A 14,511-nucleotide genomic window follows, 5' to 3' on the forward strand; every position below is an offset into this window, starting at 1 on the left:
ATACTTGCCAGTTAGTTCAATGGAAATTAGTTATAAAGGAGTCATTTCACATTCAGAAGTGTTCACTTCTTTTTTGACTAAAGTTATCCCTTGAGCTATTAACCTGCTTCACTGCTGGCCTCTGCTCATCAAAATGAAAGTTCTGGAAGGGAGTTTTATTATGAACCAACAGGTTTTGAGAGGAATGCAAAGTCATTCATCAGTTCACATAGTAGACAAACAGCTCTACAATATTTAAGATTTAGATGCAACCTTTTTTAAAAAAATAGTACCAGAAGGAAAAACTTTTATGTTTTTGCAATCCTAAAATTTAGATTATACTATTGGGAAAATTAATAATTATAATAAAACAAATTCTTCCCAAGTCAATTTGTATCTTCTAAATGTAATCCCAATGGAATAAAATTTGTAACTTAAAAATGTTGAAAATTTCATCTCAAAAAACCCCGCAGGAAAATATCAAAAATAATGAAAAGAAAAAATACTGAAACAAGAGGACTTATTCTCTTCTAAGAGCCAATAATTAAAATCAGTGCGATATTGGCATGAAAACTTGCAGACAGGCCAAGGGAACAGAACAGATAACCCTGCAACAGATTTGGAAAAACAAGAGCAGAAATGACTGCAAACTACTGGTATTGAATAATTGCTTTTGGAGCGAAGTGATATATTGTGTTTTTAACTTTTCATAAAATAAGCAAATAATAGATAAATAGATACACTGACTGACAGATGATATGTAGACAATTGATAGATGATACATCAATTGCTACACCAATAGATAGAACATAGGTAGATAGATGATAGAGAGAAGATAGATAATAGGAAATGGATAGATGGTTGATAAATGATGGATAAATATATAAATGGCAGAATCTAAACTAGATCACCATGATTAAATATATAGAAAAAATACATCTTTATAAATATTAGAAAAAAATATTGATGAATTAATCTCAAGAGTTGAAGAAACAAGCAAAGTATAAAAGATGTTGAAGAATGTGCTTCATAGAACTAGAAATTCAAGGGAACATGTACCGCTTGCACAAGACTGTCAACTTCATAACAAGTACAACATCCACTGGATGGAGAAAATGACAACGATGTGGTTTTCTCATGGCTTTTTATTTGACTGAAATCTTTAAGTTGTGAAAGGTATAGGCTAGGTGTATATGCATTTTGGGGGTCATCAGTAATGGAGGATACAAGCTGAAGGACTCATTATCTCTACCAATGACATCTTTCTGGAAGTATATGAACCTTTTTAAAAACATTTTTGTATTCATATATGCTTTTTATCTTCAGTGTTTCGTTATGTCAATAAAAATCTAAGTTACTCGCAAATAACCTTTTCTTTTGTTTCCTTTTCTCAGGATACTTTATTTTTTAACTGTTTTTATTGAGCTATATATTTTTCTCTGCTTCTCCCCCTTTCTTTTCCCTTCCCCTTCTACCTTCTCCCATGGTCCCCATGCTCCCAATTAACTTAGGAGATCTTGTCATTTTTTTATGTGCCATGTAGATTTGATCCATGTATGTCTCTCTTAGGGCCTTCTTTGTTGTTTAGGTACTCCAGGATTCCAAATTGTAGGCTGGTTTTTCTTTACTTTATGTCTAAAAGTCACTTATGAATGAATACATACTATATTTCTGTTTCTGTGTCTGGGTTACTTCACTTAATATGATGTTTTCTAGATCCATCCTTTGCCTGGAAATTTCAAGATGTCGTTGATTTTTACTTTTGAGTAATATTCCATTGTGTAAATGTATCACATTTTTCTCATCTGTTCTTTGTTTGAGAAACATTTAGGTTATTTTCACATTCTGGATATGACAAATACTGCTACTATGAACATAGTTAATCACATATCCTTGTGGTATGATTGAGCATCCTTCAGATACATACCTAAAAGTGGTATTGCTGGATCTTGAGGTAGGTTGTTTCTTAATTTTCTGAGAAATCACCATACTGATATCCAAAGTGACTATACCAGTTTGCACTCCCACCTGCAATGGAGAAGTATTTCTTTTATCCCACATCCTCTCCAGCATAAGCTGTCATCAATGTTTCTGTTCTTGGCCATTCTCTCAGGTGTAAGATGGAATCTCAGAGTTGTTTTGATTTGCATTTCTCTGATGGCTAAGGATGTCAAACATTTCTTTAAGAGTCTTCCCACCAATGTAGATTCATCTTTTGAGAGTTTTCTGTTTAAGCATGTAACCAATTTTTTTTACTGAATTATCTGTTTTCATTTTATCTTTTTTTGCTTGTCAAAAATCAGGTGTTCGTAGGTGTATGGATTGATATCCAAGTCTTCAATTCAGTTCCATTGGTTCTCCTGTCTGTTATATGTCAATACCAGGCTGTTTTCAGTACTGTAGCTCTGTAGTAGTGTGTGAAGTCAGGGATTATGATAACTCCAAAAGTTCCTTAATTATACAGGATTATTTTGACTATCCTGGGTTTTTTACTTTTCCATATGAAGTTGAGTATGGTTCTTTCAAGGTCAATGAGACAAAGAGTTGGTTCATTGAGAAAATCAACAAAATAGAAAAACCTTTAAACTAAACAAAAGACAGAAAGAGAATACTTAAATTAACAAAATAAGAAATGAAAAGGGGACATAACAACAGACATGGAGGAAATTTAGAAAATTGTCAGGTCATACTTCAAAAACCTGTCCTTGTAAATTGGAAAACTTAAAGAAAATAAACAATTTTCTGGATGAATACAATTTACCAAATTAAATCAAGACCAGATAAGCAAATTAAATGGACCTATAACTGCTAAAGGAATAGGCCCAGGACCAGATTATTTCATCACAGAATTCTACAAGATTTCAAAGCAGAACTAATACCAATGAAAACATTGGTATTCATACAATAGAAACAGAAGAAACATCGCCAAACTCTTTTCATGAGGCTACAGTTACCCTGACACCCAAACCACACAAAGACATTACTAAAAAAGAGAATTACAAACCAATCTCACTCATGAACATTGATGAAGAAATACTCAATAAAATGCTTGTAAACCAAATCCAAGAATACATCAGAAAAATCACCTACCATGAACAAGTAGGCTTCATCCCAGAGATGCAGGTATGGTTCAACATATGAAAATCTGTCAGTGTAATCTACCATACAAACAAACTGAAAAAAAAAAGAAGAATGGTCTTCTCATTAGATGCTAAAAATGCTTTTGACAAAATACAACATCCCTTCGTGATAAATGTCTTGGAGAGAGCAGGAATACAAGAAACATACCTAAACATAATAAAGGCAATATACAGCAAACCAACAGCCAACATCAAACTAAACGGAGAGAAACTCAAGGTTATCCCACTGAAATCAGGAACAAGACAAGACTGTCCACTCCTTCCATATCTATTCAATATAGATAGTACTTGAGGTTGAAGCTAGAGCAATAAGACAACAAAAGGAGACCAAGAGGATACAAATTGGGAAAAAAGAAGTCACACTCTCACTATTTGCTGATGATATGATAGTTTACATAAGTGACCCCAAAAATTCTACTAAGGAACTTCGACAACTCATAAACACTTTTAGTAATGTAGCAGGGTACAAGATTAACTCAAAAAAATTAGTAGCTCCAATTTACACAGATGATAAATGGGCTGAGAAAGAAATTAGAGAGTCATCAGCCTTCACAATAGCCACAAGTAACATAAAATATATCAGAGAAACTCTAACCAAACAAGTGGAAGACCTGTATGACAAGAACTTTAAATCTTTGAAGAAAGAAATTTAAGAAGACACCAGAAAATGGAAAGATCTCCCATGCTCTTGGATAGGTAGATTTAACATAGTAAAAATGGCAATGTTACCAAAATTAATCTACTGATTCAATGCAATGATCATTAAAATTCCAGCAAAATTCTTCACAGACCTCAGAAGTATATGAACCAGAAGAAGAGAACAGACTGACTTCTTTCTTAATGAATCAGCATTATTTACCATTAATTTCCTGAAACTGCTGGTAGCTGCACCCATGATCTGGTTTAGGAAGTCATAAGTCTTAGTTAATGTACTAGTTCTGTGAAAACACTCCATGACTTAAGGAACTCTTTAAAAAGTGCATTTAACTAGGCACTTCCTTGTAGTTTAGAGATTCAGTCCATGCCTCTCATGGTGGAAAGTAGACAGGCATGCCACTGAGGTAGCAGCTGAGAGCTTTATATCCTGATCCACAGGCAGCAGTTGACAAAGAGACTGGGCCTAACATGGGTTCTTGAAACTTCAAAGCCCACCCGCACCTACCAGGCCATACCTCATTCAACAAGGCCACAACTAACTCCTTTTCTTCCCTAAACAGTTCAACCGACTGGTTACTAAGCATTCAAATATATGAGTCTATGAGGACCATTTTTATTCAGACTACTACACTAGGGAACTATTTATTTGGAGGGAAACTTCTACAATCTGTCATTCATGTGTTTAGACACAAAGGTTTAGCATGCACTCCATGCTTGAATAAAACAAAACTATTATCTGTATCAAGTTAACATCTACCTATTGAAAAATAGAAGCTTATTTCAACTTGACATTCACATATAATATGTGACAAAAAGAAACTATTCTAAATACTCTAAAATTATGTCACACACATACACACACATACATACACACACACACACACACACACATAAAGGATAGAGAAAAAAATGAAAGAGAAGCATCATCATCATCATCGCTACATACACATCATCTCCAGTTCCTAATCTTGTACATGGTAAGTGCTCAGGACTAAATTTTTGAGAATTGTATCTCTACTAATGAAGCAACACAAATTTATTAAAAGCTGTGTAACTAGAGTTTAAAAATTGTATATAGCCTAAAGAGAATCTGTACTATGAGATATTCTAGAGAAGAAAAAAACAATTTTGAATTATGATTATAAAAATACATGGAGTTGAGGGAAAAATGGCAGCTATTCATCAGTAGAGAAATGTGAGAGCCAAGGTGAGTGATTAGATACTAGCCCCACAGAGAGCAATGATTAGATCAATGTGGCTGGAATAAGGAGTGAGTATAAGGGAGAAGAGTTAGCAGAGGGAGAGAAAGCAGATGTTCTAGGGCTTTCTGGTCTGCAGACATTTGCTGGTCTCCTTCAAGGGTTGCTGTGCAGACCCAGGGGTTTGCAGGTGGGTCACTCTTGGTTTTATCATATCATTAAAGATTTGGTGCAAAACTCAGACACATTTATAAAATCCATTTACCATTTTCTGTTTTATCAAAAGGACCCTAACTTCCAATGGCAGCCGTGAACAGCAGAGGTTTTCACTGAGTCACTTTGTCTTCATTTATAGCTGTAGTATGTCTCTGCCTGATGGATGTTGGCTAAGATTTTATCAGAATTTCTAGCCCATGTTCATCTGTGAATTTTATAACTCACTGTACTTACTGTTCCTGTCCTTAACCTTTACTCTAATTCTAAGGATGGACATGTATTTCTTTCATTGCCCATCACACTTGGTTTTCTCCTTCTTTTCTGTCTTGATTATACTACTGTGTCTTTTTAAGATTAAGCATACACACACACAAGTCTTATCAGAATACTTTTCTGTATGACTTCCTGTCAAATCTACCACCCAATTTTACATAACTGAACCTTACTCAGGAGCAGCATTTGGTGTTTCATGTGTGACGTCATTTAGCTCACATTCTTCAGTAGTGCTAGTATAAAAATCATATCTTTCCTTTCAAAGGAAAAACTAGTAGCACACACCGTGTTTGGAAAATGAGGCAGGAGAGATCTGCTGCTTCCAGGGACTGTGTGACATATTCTAAAATAGAAAGCTTCTCTTTTATTTTCTATTCCCTCTGGGATTTGCTGCCCATCAATGGTCCTGAGTGATCCATATTTCATGACATGTCCTGCCCATTGCCCCACATTGCTCCAGTCCTAAAGATGTGCTGGGTGAGATCCTGCTTCCTGTAGTCCATCTCTTCACTGTGCTGGATTTTCAGTTAATACCATGAGACTGCAAAGGGAATGCAACACTATTGCACTGCTGAGGTTATCACACTGATGAGGCTCATTTTAGAGAATTAATGCATTTTCACCCCTCAAACCCATGCCGTTTTTAGTTTTGCTTTCTTTTTAAAGTCATTGTCAGAACTGCTGCAAAACTACCTTGCAAGATTATAGCTAACAAGACTGTAAGGAAGTTCAGTGAGACAATAGCTCTTCAAAAGAGCTCTCGGAGACCTGAAAAAGTAGGAACTGAAATAGTACTATATCAAAGAGTACTACATCTACCTTCTCCATCCCTGAATAGGCTTCTGACTTGGCAATGGAGAAACATTTTTAAGCCATCTTGAATTTTCATTTTTTTTAGAATGGAAATGAAATGTTTCATGTGACTCATAGTAAAATTCCCCTATTTTCAGTCTTATGCTTGTGCACATCAAGCTAAAGAAGCTGAAGGAGCCTGAGAACAAGCCTGGAGCTCTAGACTATATGCTATGTGCTCCCAGATTCGGCTCTGTTGGTCATGTGCTCAGGCTGTGAAGGACAGGCAGAGACATGCAGAAGGTAATAGGATTTAATTAGTCCATTCTAAAGCCACATCTCTTAAAACAGTCTTTATTTAAAACCTGTATCATTTCAAATTCCTTAATCTTCCAGCATTGAGATCACCAGAAGTGCATGCATATCGTGGTATTTTTGTTCTTCTACTGATGTTTCCACCCACTGGAAACATCAAAGTATCAGTAATTATAAACTTACACACACACACACACACACACACACAAATTTTCATTATATTCAATAGAACAAAAAGAAGTTTATTCTTCAACAGCATGGAAAGGCAGAAACCAGAGTTATGCCACTTGTACAGTTATCAATCCAGGTTGGCACCCTGCAGAGACAGTGTGGTCTGGCTGACAGAACACCAGATGGGAAAGCACAGGACCTGGTTTTTATTCCCAGCTTTGTCACTGTTAGATACTTGGCAAAGGGTGTTTGACTCTGTATCTGTCTTCCTGTGTCAAAGTGCTCAAAATGAAGTTTCTCTCTTGCTTTTCCAAGATTGTATAAAAACCTACCACTGAGATTCTAGCTAAAGATTCTCAGCAGCAAAGGAAGAACTATAAAGTTGTTTACAGTTAGAGACCTCTGAAGTGGCCACCCAATTCCTACCTCCCTAACTTTGAACTCCAGGTGCTTTCTAGCCACAGAATGGGTGTTGTTGGCAAGCCTGGTTATGGTAACATTGTCTCAATCTTGGAAATAGTTTTCAGAATACTTTAAAATATGTCTTGTTCATTTGCATTTTACTGCTTCCTTAACATCTCCACAACTTACCTTTTTTAGAGCCTTATGATATTCACTTAAAAAATCAGAATAAAGGGACCATTATTTATTAGTTAACACTAAGTTTATTAGGAGTCACTGTGGTTGGTACAGTGGGAAACACAAACAAAATCAGTTATCACTTTTATAAAGAAGTGTGCAGTTAAATTTAGAAAACAACAACAGCATGAAATTGATAAGAGGCAGAGTAAATTAAATATTTGAAAGAAATTGGTTACATATTGGTATCATACTTCCAAAATAAGGTATAAGAAATTTAAGATTTGCCTGTTGCCCTGCTGAGCAGTTCTTCCCAGAGAGGGCTGAGGAGCTCTATCCAGAGAGTGCTGTGAAGTCCTACCCAGAGAGTGCTGAGGAGTTCTATCCAGAAAGTGCTGAGGAGTTTCATCCAGAGTGGAAGAAATGGGCAGGCGCCAATGCAAGAATTCCTCCAACAACCTGAAAGGCAACATGACACCGCCAGAATCCAGGGAGCTCGAAACTAGAAGAATTGAACACCCTACGCCAGAAGAAATAGAAGAAATTGACTCTAAGCGCTTCTTTATGAAAATAATAGAGGAAATTAAACAGGAGGTGAAAATCTGCCGTAAAGAAATGGAAGATAAGTATAACAAAAAAATTGAGGAAATGAGTAAAGAAATGGAAGAGAAATATACCAAAAAGTTTGAAGAAATGAGTAAATCCATAAATGAAATTCTGGGAAACCAAGAAAAAACAATCAAACAGGTAATAGAAACAGTTCAAGATTTGAAAACTGAAATGGAGTCAATGAAGAAATCACAAACCGAGGGCCGGCTGGCTATGGAAAATCTGGGTAAACGAACAGAGACTTCAGAAACAAGCTTAACCAATAGAATACAAGAGATAGAAGAAAGAATCTCAGACTCTGAGGACACCATAGAGAAATTAAACACTCTGTCCAAAGAAAACAGCAAATCCAACAAATTCTCATCACAAAACATTCAGGAACTGTGGGACACAATAAAAAAACCAAATCTAAGAATAATAGGAGTAGAAGAAGGAGAAGAATTGCATTTCAAAGGTCCAGAAAATATACTCAACAAAATTATAGAAGAAAACTTTCCCATCCTAAAGAACGATATTCCTATGAAGGTTCAAGAAGCATACAGAACACCGAATAGACTGGATCAGAAAAAAACATCCCCTCGTCATATAGTAATCAAAACACAAAGCATTCAGACTAAAGAAAGGATATTGAAAGCTGCAAAGGAAAAAGGTCAAGTAACTTATAAAGGTAAACCTATCAGACTTACACCAGACTTCTCTATGGAAACCATGAAAGCCAGAAGGTCCTGGATAGAGGTACTGCAGAAACTAAGAGACAATGGATGCAAACCCAGACTACTTTACCCAGCCAAGCTATTGTTCACTATCAACGGAGAAAACAAAATATTCCAGGATAAAAACAAATTTAAACAATACGTAGCTACTAATCCAGCCTTACAGAGAATACTAGAAGGAAAATCACAACCCAAGGAATCCAACATTCCCAACACTGCCTACATTAACTCAGACATTTAGCGACCCTCCACAAGCACAACTCAAAGAAGGAAAACACATACACGCTACTACCCAAAAAAATGACCGGAGTCATCGATCACTGGTCATTAATATCACTTAATATCAATGGTCTCAACTCACCTATAAAGAGGCACAGACTTAGAGATTGGATACGAAAACAGGATCCAACATTCTGCTGTCTAGAAGAAACACACTTCAACCACAAAGACAGACACCTACTCAGAGTAAAGGGTTGGGAAAAGGTTTTCCAAGCAAATGGACCTAAGAAACAAGCGGGTGTGGCCATTCTAATATCTAACAAAATCGACTTCAAACTAAAATCAATCAGAAGAGACGGAGATGGACATTTCATACTCATAACAGGAACAATTCATCAGGAAGAAGTCTCAATCTTGAATATCTATGCCCCTAATATAAAGGCACCCACATATGTAAAAGAAACTCTTCTAGAACTCAAGGCAGTCATCAAACCACACACACTAATAGTAGGAGACTTCAACACTCCTCTCTCACCAATGGACAGGTCAATCAGACAGAAACCTAACAGAGAAATAAGAGATTTACTGGAGGTACTGAATCAAATGGACTTAACAGACATCTATAGAACACTCCACCCAAATAGGAAAGAGTATACCTTCTTCTCTGCAGCTCATGGAACCTTCTCGAAAATTGACCACATACTTGGTAACAAAGCAAACTTCCACAGATACAAAAAAATATTAGTGACCACCTGTGTCTTGTCAGATCACCATGGATTAAAATTAGAATTCAACAACAATGGTACCCCCAGGAAGCCAACAAACTCATGGAAGTTGAACAGTCAACTACTAAATCACCCCTGGGTCAAGGAAGAAATAAAGAAAGAAATTAAAGTCTTCCTTGAATATAATGAAAACAAAGACACAACGTATTCAAACCTATGGGACACAATGAAAGCAGTGCTAAGAGGAAAGTTCATAGCACTAAGTGCCCACCTAAAGAAAACAGAGAAAGCACACATTGGAGACTTAACAACACACTTGAAAGCTCTAGAAAAAAAAGAAGCTGATTTACCCAGGAGGAGTAGAAGACTGGAAATAATCAAACTGAGGGCTGAAATCAACAAAATAGAAACACAGAAAACAATTCAAAGAATCAATGAAGCAAAAAGCTGGTTCTTGGAGAAAATTAACAAGATTGACAAACCCCTATCCAAACTAATCAAACGGCAGAGAGAGAACTTACAAATTAATAGGATCAGAAATGAAAAGGGGGACATAACCACAGACACAGAGGAAATACAGAGAATCATTAGATCTTACTACGAAAGTTTATATGCCACAAAGTTGGAAAATGTAAAAGAAACGGACATTTTTTTAGATAAGTACCATATACCAAAGTTGAACCAAGACCAGGTGAACAATCTAAATAGACCTGTTAGTCGTGAAGAACTAGAAGCTGTTATCAAAAATCTCCCTACCGAAAAAAGCCCAGGACCAGATGGTTTCAATGCAGAATTCTACCAGAACTTCCAGGAAAAGCTAATACCTATACTCCTTAATGTATTCCACAATATAGAAAAAGAAAAGTCACTGCCAAACTCCTTTTATGAAGCTACAGTCACCCTAATACCAAAACCACACAAAGACACAACCAAGAAAGAGAATTACAGGCCAATCTCACTCATGAACATCGATGCGAAAATTCTCAATAAAATACTGGCAAACCGAATCCAAGAACACATTAGAAAAATCATCCATTATGATCAAGTAGGCTTCATCCCAGAGATGCAGGGATGGTTCAACATACGCAAATCTATCAATGTAATCCATCATATAAATAAACGGAAAGAAAAAAATCATATGATCATTTCATTGGATGCTGAAAAAGCGTTTGACAAAATTCAACACCCTTTTATGATAAAGGTGTTGGAGAGACTGGGGATACAAGGATCATACCTAAATATAATAAAAGCAATATACAGCAAGCCGACAGCTAACATCAAATTGAATGGAGAGAAACTCAAAGCCTTTCCACTAAAATCAGGAACACGACAAGGCTGTCCACTCTCTCCATACCTCTTCAATATAGTGCTTGAAGTTCTAGCAATAGCAATAAGACAACATAAGGGGATCAAGGGGATTCGAATTGGAAAGGATGAAGTGAAACTTTCGTTATTTGCAGACGATATGATAGTGTACATAAGCGACCCCAAAAACTCTACCAAAGAACTCCTACAGCTGATAAACACCTTTAGTAACGTGGCAGGATACAAGATCAACTCCAAAAAATCAGTGGCACTCCTATACACAAAGGATAAAGAAACGGAGAGGGAAATCAGAGAAACATCACCTTTCACGATAGCCACAAACACCATAAAATATCTTGGGGTTACTCTAACCAAGGATGTGAAAGACCTATTTGACAAGAACTTTAAGCCTTTGAAAAGAGAAATTGAGGAGGATACCAGAAAATGGAAAGACCTCCCCTGCTCTTGGATTGGGAGAATCAACATAGTAAAAATGGCAATTCTACCAAAAGCAATCTACAGATTCAATGCAATCCCCATCAAAATCCCATCAAACTTCTTCACAGACCTTGAGAGAACAATAATTAAGTTTATATGGAAAAACAAAAAACCCAGGATAGCCAAAACAATCTTATACAATAAAGGAACTTCTGGAGGCATTACTATCCCTGACTTCAAACTCTATTACAGAGCTACAGTATTGAAAACAGCTTGGTATTGGCATAAGAACAGAGAAGTCGACCTATGGAATCGAATAGAAGACCCAGATACTAACCCTCAAACCTACGAACACCTAATTTTTGACAAGGGAGCTAAAGGTATACAATGGAAGAAGGAAAGCGTCTTTAACAAATGGTGCTGGCATAACTGGATGTCAACCTGTAGAAGAATGAAAATAGATCCATATCTATCACCTTGCACAAAACTCAAGTCCAAATGGATTAAAGACATCAACATCAATCTGTCCACTTTGAACCTGATAGAAGAGAAAGTGGGAAGTAGTCTACAAGATTTAGGCACAGGAGGCCACTTCCTAAGTAGGACCCCAGCAGCACAGACAATAAGAGAAACAATGAATAAATGGGACCTGCTGAAACTGAAAAGCTTCTGTAAAGCAAAGGACACTGTCAGTAAGACAAAAAGGCTGCCTTCTGACTGGGAGAAGATCTTCACCAACCCCTCATCAGACAAAGGTCTGATCTCCAGAATATACAAAGAACTCAAGAAACTAGACACTAAAACTCTAATTAACCCAATTAAAAAATGGGGTACTGATCTGAACAGAGAATTCACAACAGATGAACTTCGAATGGCCAGAAGACACTTAAGGTCATGTTCAACCTCCTTAGCGATCAGGGAAATGCAAATCAAAACCACTTTGAGATACCATCTTACACCTGTCAGAATAGCTAAAGTTAAAAACACCAATGATAACCTATGCTGGAGGGGATGTGGAATGAGGGGAACACTCATCCATTGTTGGTGGGAATGCAAACTTGTGCAGCCACTTTGGAAATCAGTGTGGAGGTTTCTCAGGAAACTGGGAGTCAACCTCCCTCAGGACCCAGCAATTCCTCTCTTGGGAATATACCCTAGAGATGCCCAAACATACTACAAAAGCGTTTGTTCAACTATGTTCATAGCAGCACTATTTGTAATAGCCAGAACCTGGAAACAGCCTAGGTGCCCCTCAATAGAAGAATGGTTAAAAAAGGTGTGGAATATATACACATTAGAGTTTTACTCAGCGGTAAAAAATAATGACATCTTGAATTTTGCATGCAAATGGATGGACATAGAAAACGCTTTACTGAGTGAGGTAAGCCAGACCCAAAAGAGGAACGCGGTATGTATTCACTCATAAGTGGATTCTAACCATAATTAAAGGTCTTTGAGCCTATTATTCGTGATCCTAGAGAAGCTAAATAAGAAGACGAACCTGATGAAGATTATTTACCTATCCGCCAGGAGGTAGGAAATAGTCAAGAGTCCCAGGTAACCTTGGGTGCATGGGGGGGGGGTTGGAGGGTTGATGGAAGGGGAGAGGGTTAGAGAGAAGGGAGTAGGGGAGGAATGGAGAAAGCTCGGTTGACCGGGATGGGGGTAAGGGAGGAAGGATGAATGTGGGATCAGGGAAGAATATATTTCAACTAAGGGAGTCATATTAGAGTTTACAGGAAACTTGATTATATATGGGATCCCAGGTCCAAGGAGAGATCCCCAGATTGTTCTCTGGACAGAGGAGGGGGTGCCTGAACCGGCCTTGGCCCGTGACCATACTCATGAATATTTTGCTTATCACCATAGATCCCTCATCTGGCGTTGGATGACGATACAGATGGAGGCCCGCGTTGGAGCACCGAACTGAGCCCCCCAAGATCCAAACGAGGAACAAAAGGAGGAAGAAAATGACGAAGGACTGCGAGGGATACTATCACCCACTGATACAAGGGGTCGGATCTAATGAGAGTTTACCAAGGCCAGATGGACCGTGACTGAACGAGCATGTGATCCAACCAGATTCTCTGAATGTGGCCGGATTTTCTGAATGTGGCTGGCCTGCAGTCTTTCCGAGAAGCCATTGACAATGACACTGGGACTGGTTTCCTCTGCATATACTGGATTTTTGGGATCCAGTCTGTTTGGATGCTCACCTTCCTGGACCTGGAGTGAGGGAGGAGGAACTTGGACTTCCCACAGGGCAGGAGACCCTGACTTCCGTAGGGGACAAAGAGGGAGGAGGAGAGGGAGGGGGGGAGTGGGAGGGCGTTGGGAGGAGGGGCGTAAATGGAAACTTTTTATAATTTAATAAAATTACAAAAAAAAAAGAAATTTAAGATTTGAAAAGCATACTATGACAAGTTGTATGAGTTGGCCAAGTCAACCTTAAAGTAATCATTATACATGATATCTTCAGGAAAGGCTGGACATAGAGGAACCCAAGTTTGGAGATGAAGAGAAGAATAACAAAGAAGAATAGTCTAGGGATGATTTAAAAGTAAATAAAAGTGACTGTAGCTAGTGATGGAATGCATACCTGGCATGATCCAAGTTTTGGATTCCATCACTCAGAGCACACAAACTAAAAGAAGTAAAGATGGAGGGGAGGAAAGAAGAGGAGAAGAAAGAAGGGTGAGGAAAGGGAAAGCGATGGAGGGAGGGGACAAGAGGAAAAAAGAGAAGAGAAGATAGAAGGAAAGTACATGGGAAAAGAGAAGACAATATGTAGGGGGGAAGAGGGTCAGAAGCAGTAGGGAAAAAAGAAATATGGAAGGAGAGAAAGAGAAGAAAGAAGAGAAGAGATGAAATGAGAGAAGTGATGGAAAGAGAGGAGGGGGAGGGTAATAGAGATAGGTGAGGGAAAAGGGTGAAGGTCATGATAAAGAGCTGATAATACTAGAACAAGGAAGCTAAGAAGATAGACCAGAAAAAGTGTCACAAAGAGTCCACAATAGATGATAACTTTCATGCATCAGCAACATGAGATTTTAGTTAATGAGGTGAGAGGTAGAATGTTGTAGAAATGTGAGTTAAGTGTGGACAATTTTGATGAAAATGTGACTATTGGCATAATCAGAAGAAGCATCATGTGGGAAGAATTCATCTGAGGACAAATGTA

Source organism: Myodes glareolus, chromosome 22, assembly GCF_982192425.1.
Source record: "Myodes glareolus chromosome 22, mMyoGla1.1, whole genome shotgun sequence".
Classification (NCBI taxonomy): Eukaryota; Metazoa; Chordata; class Mammalia; order Rodentia; family Cricetidae; genus Myodes; species Myodes glareolus.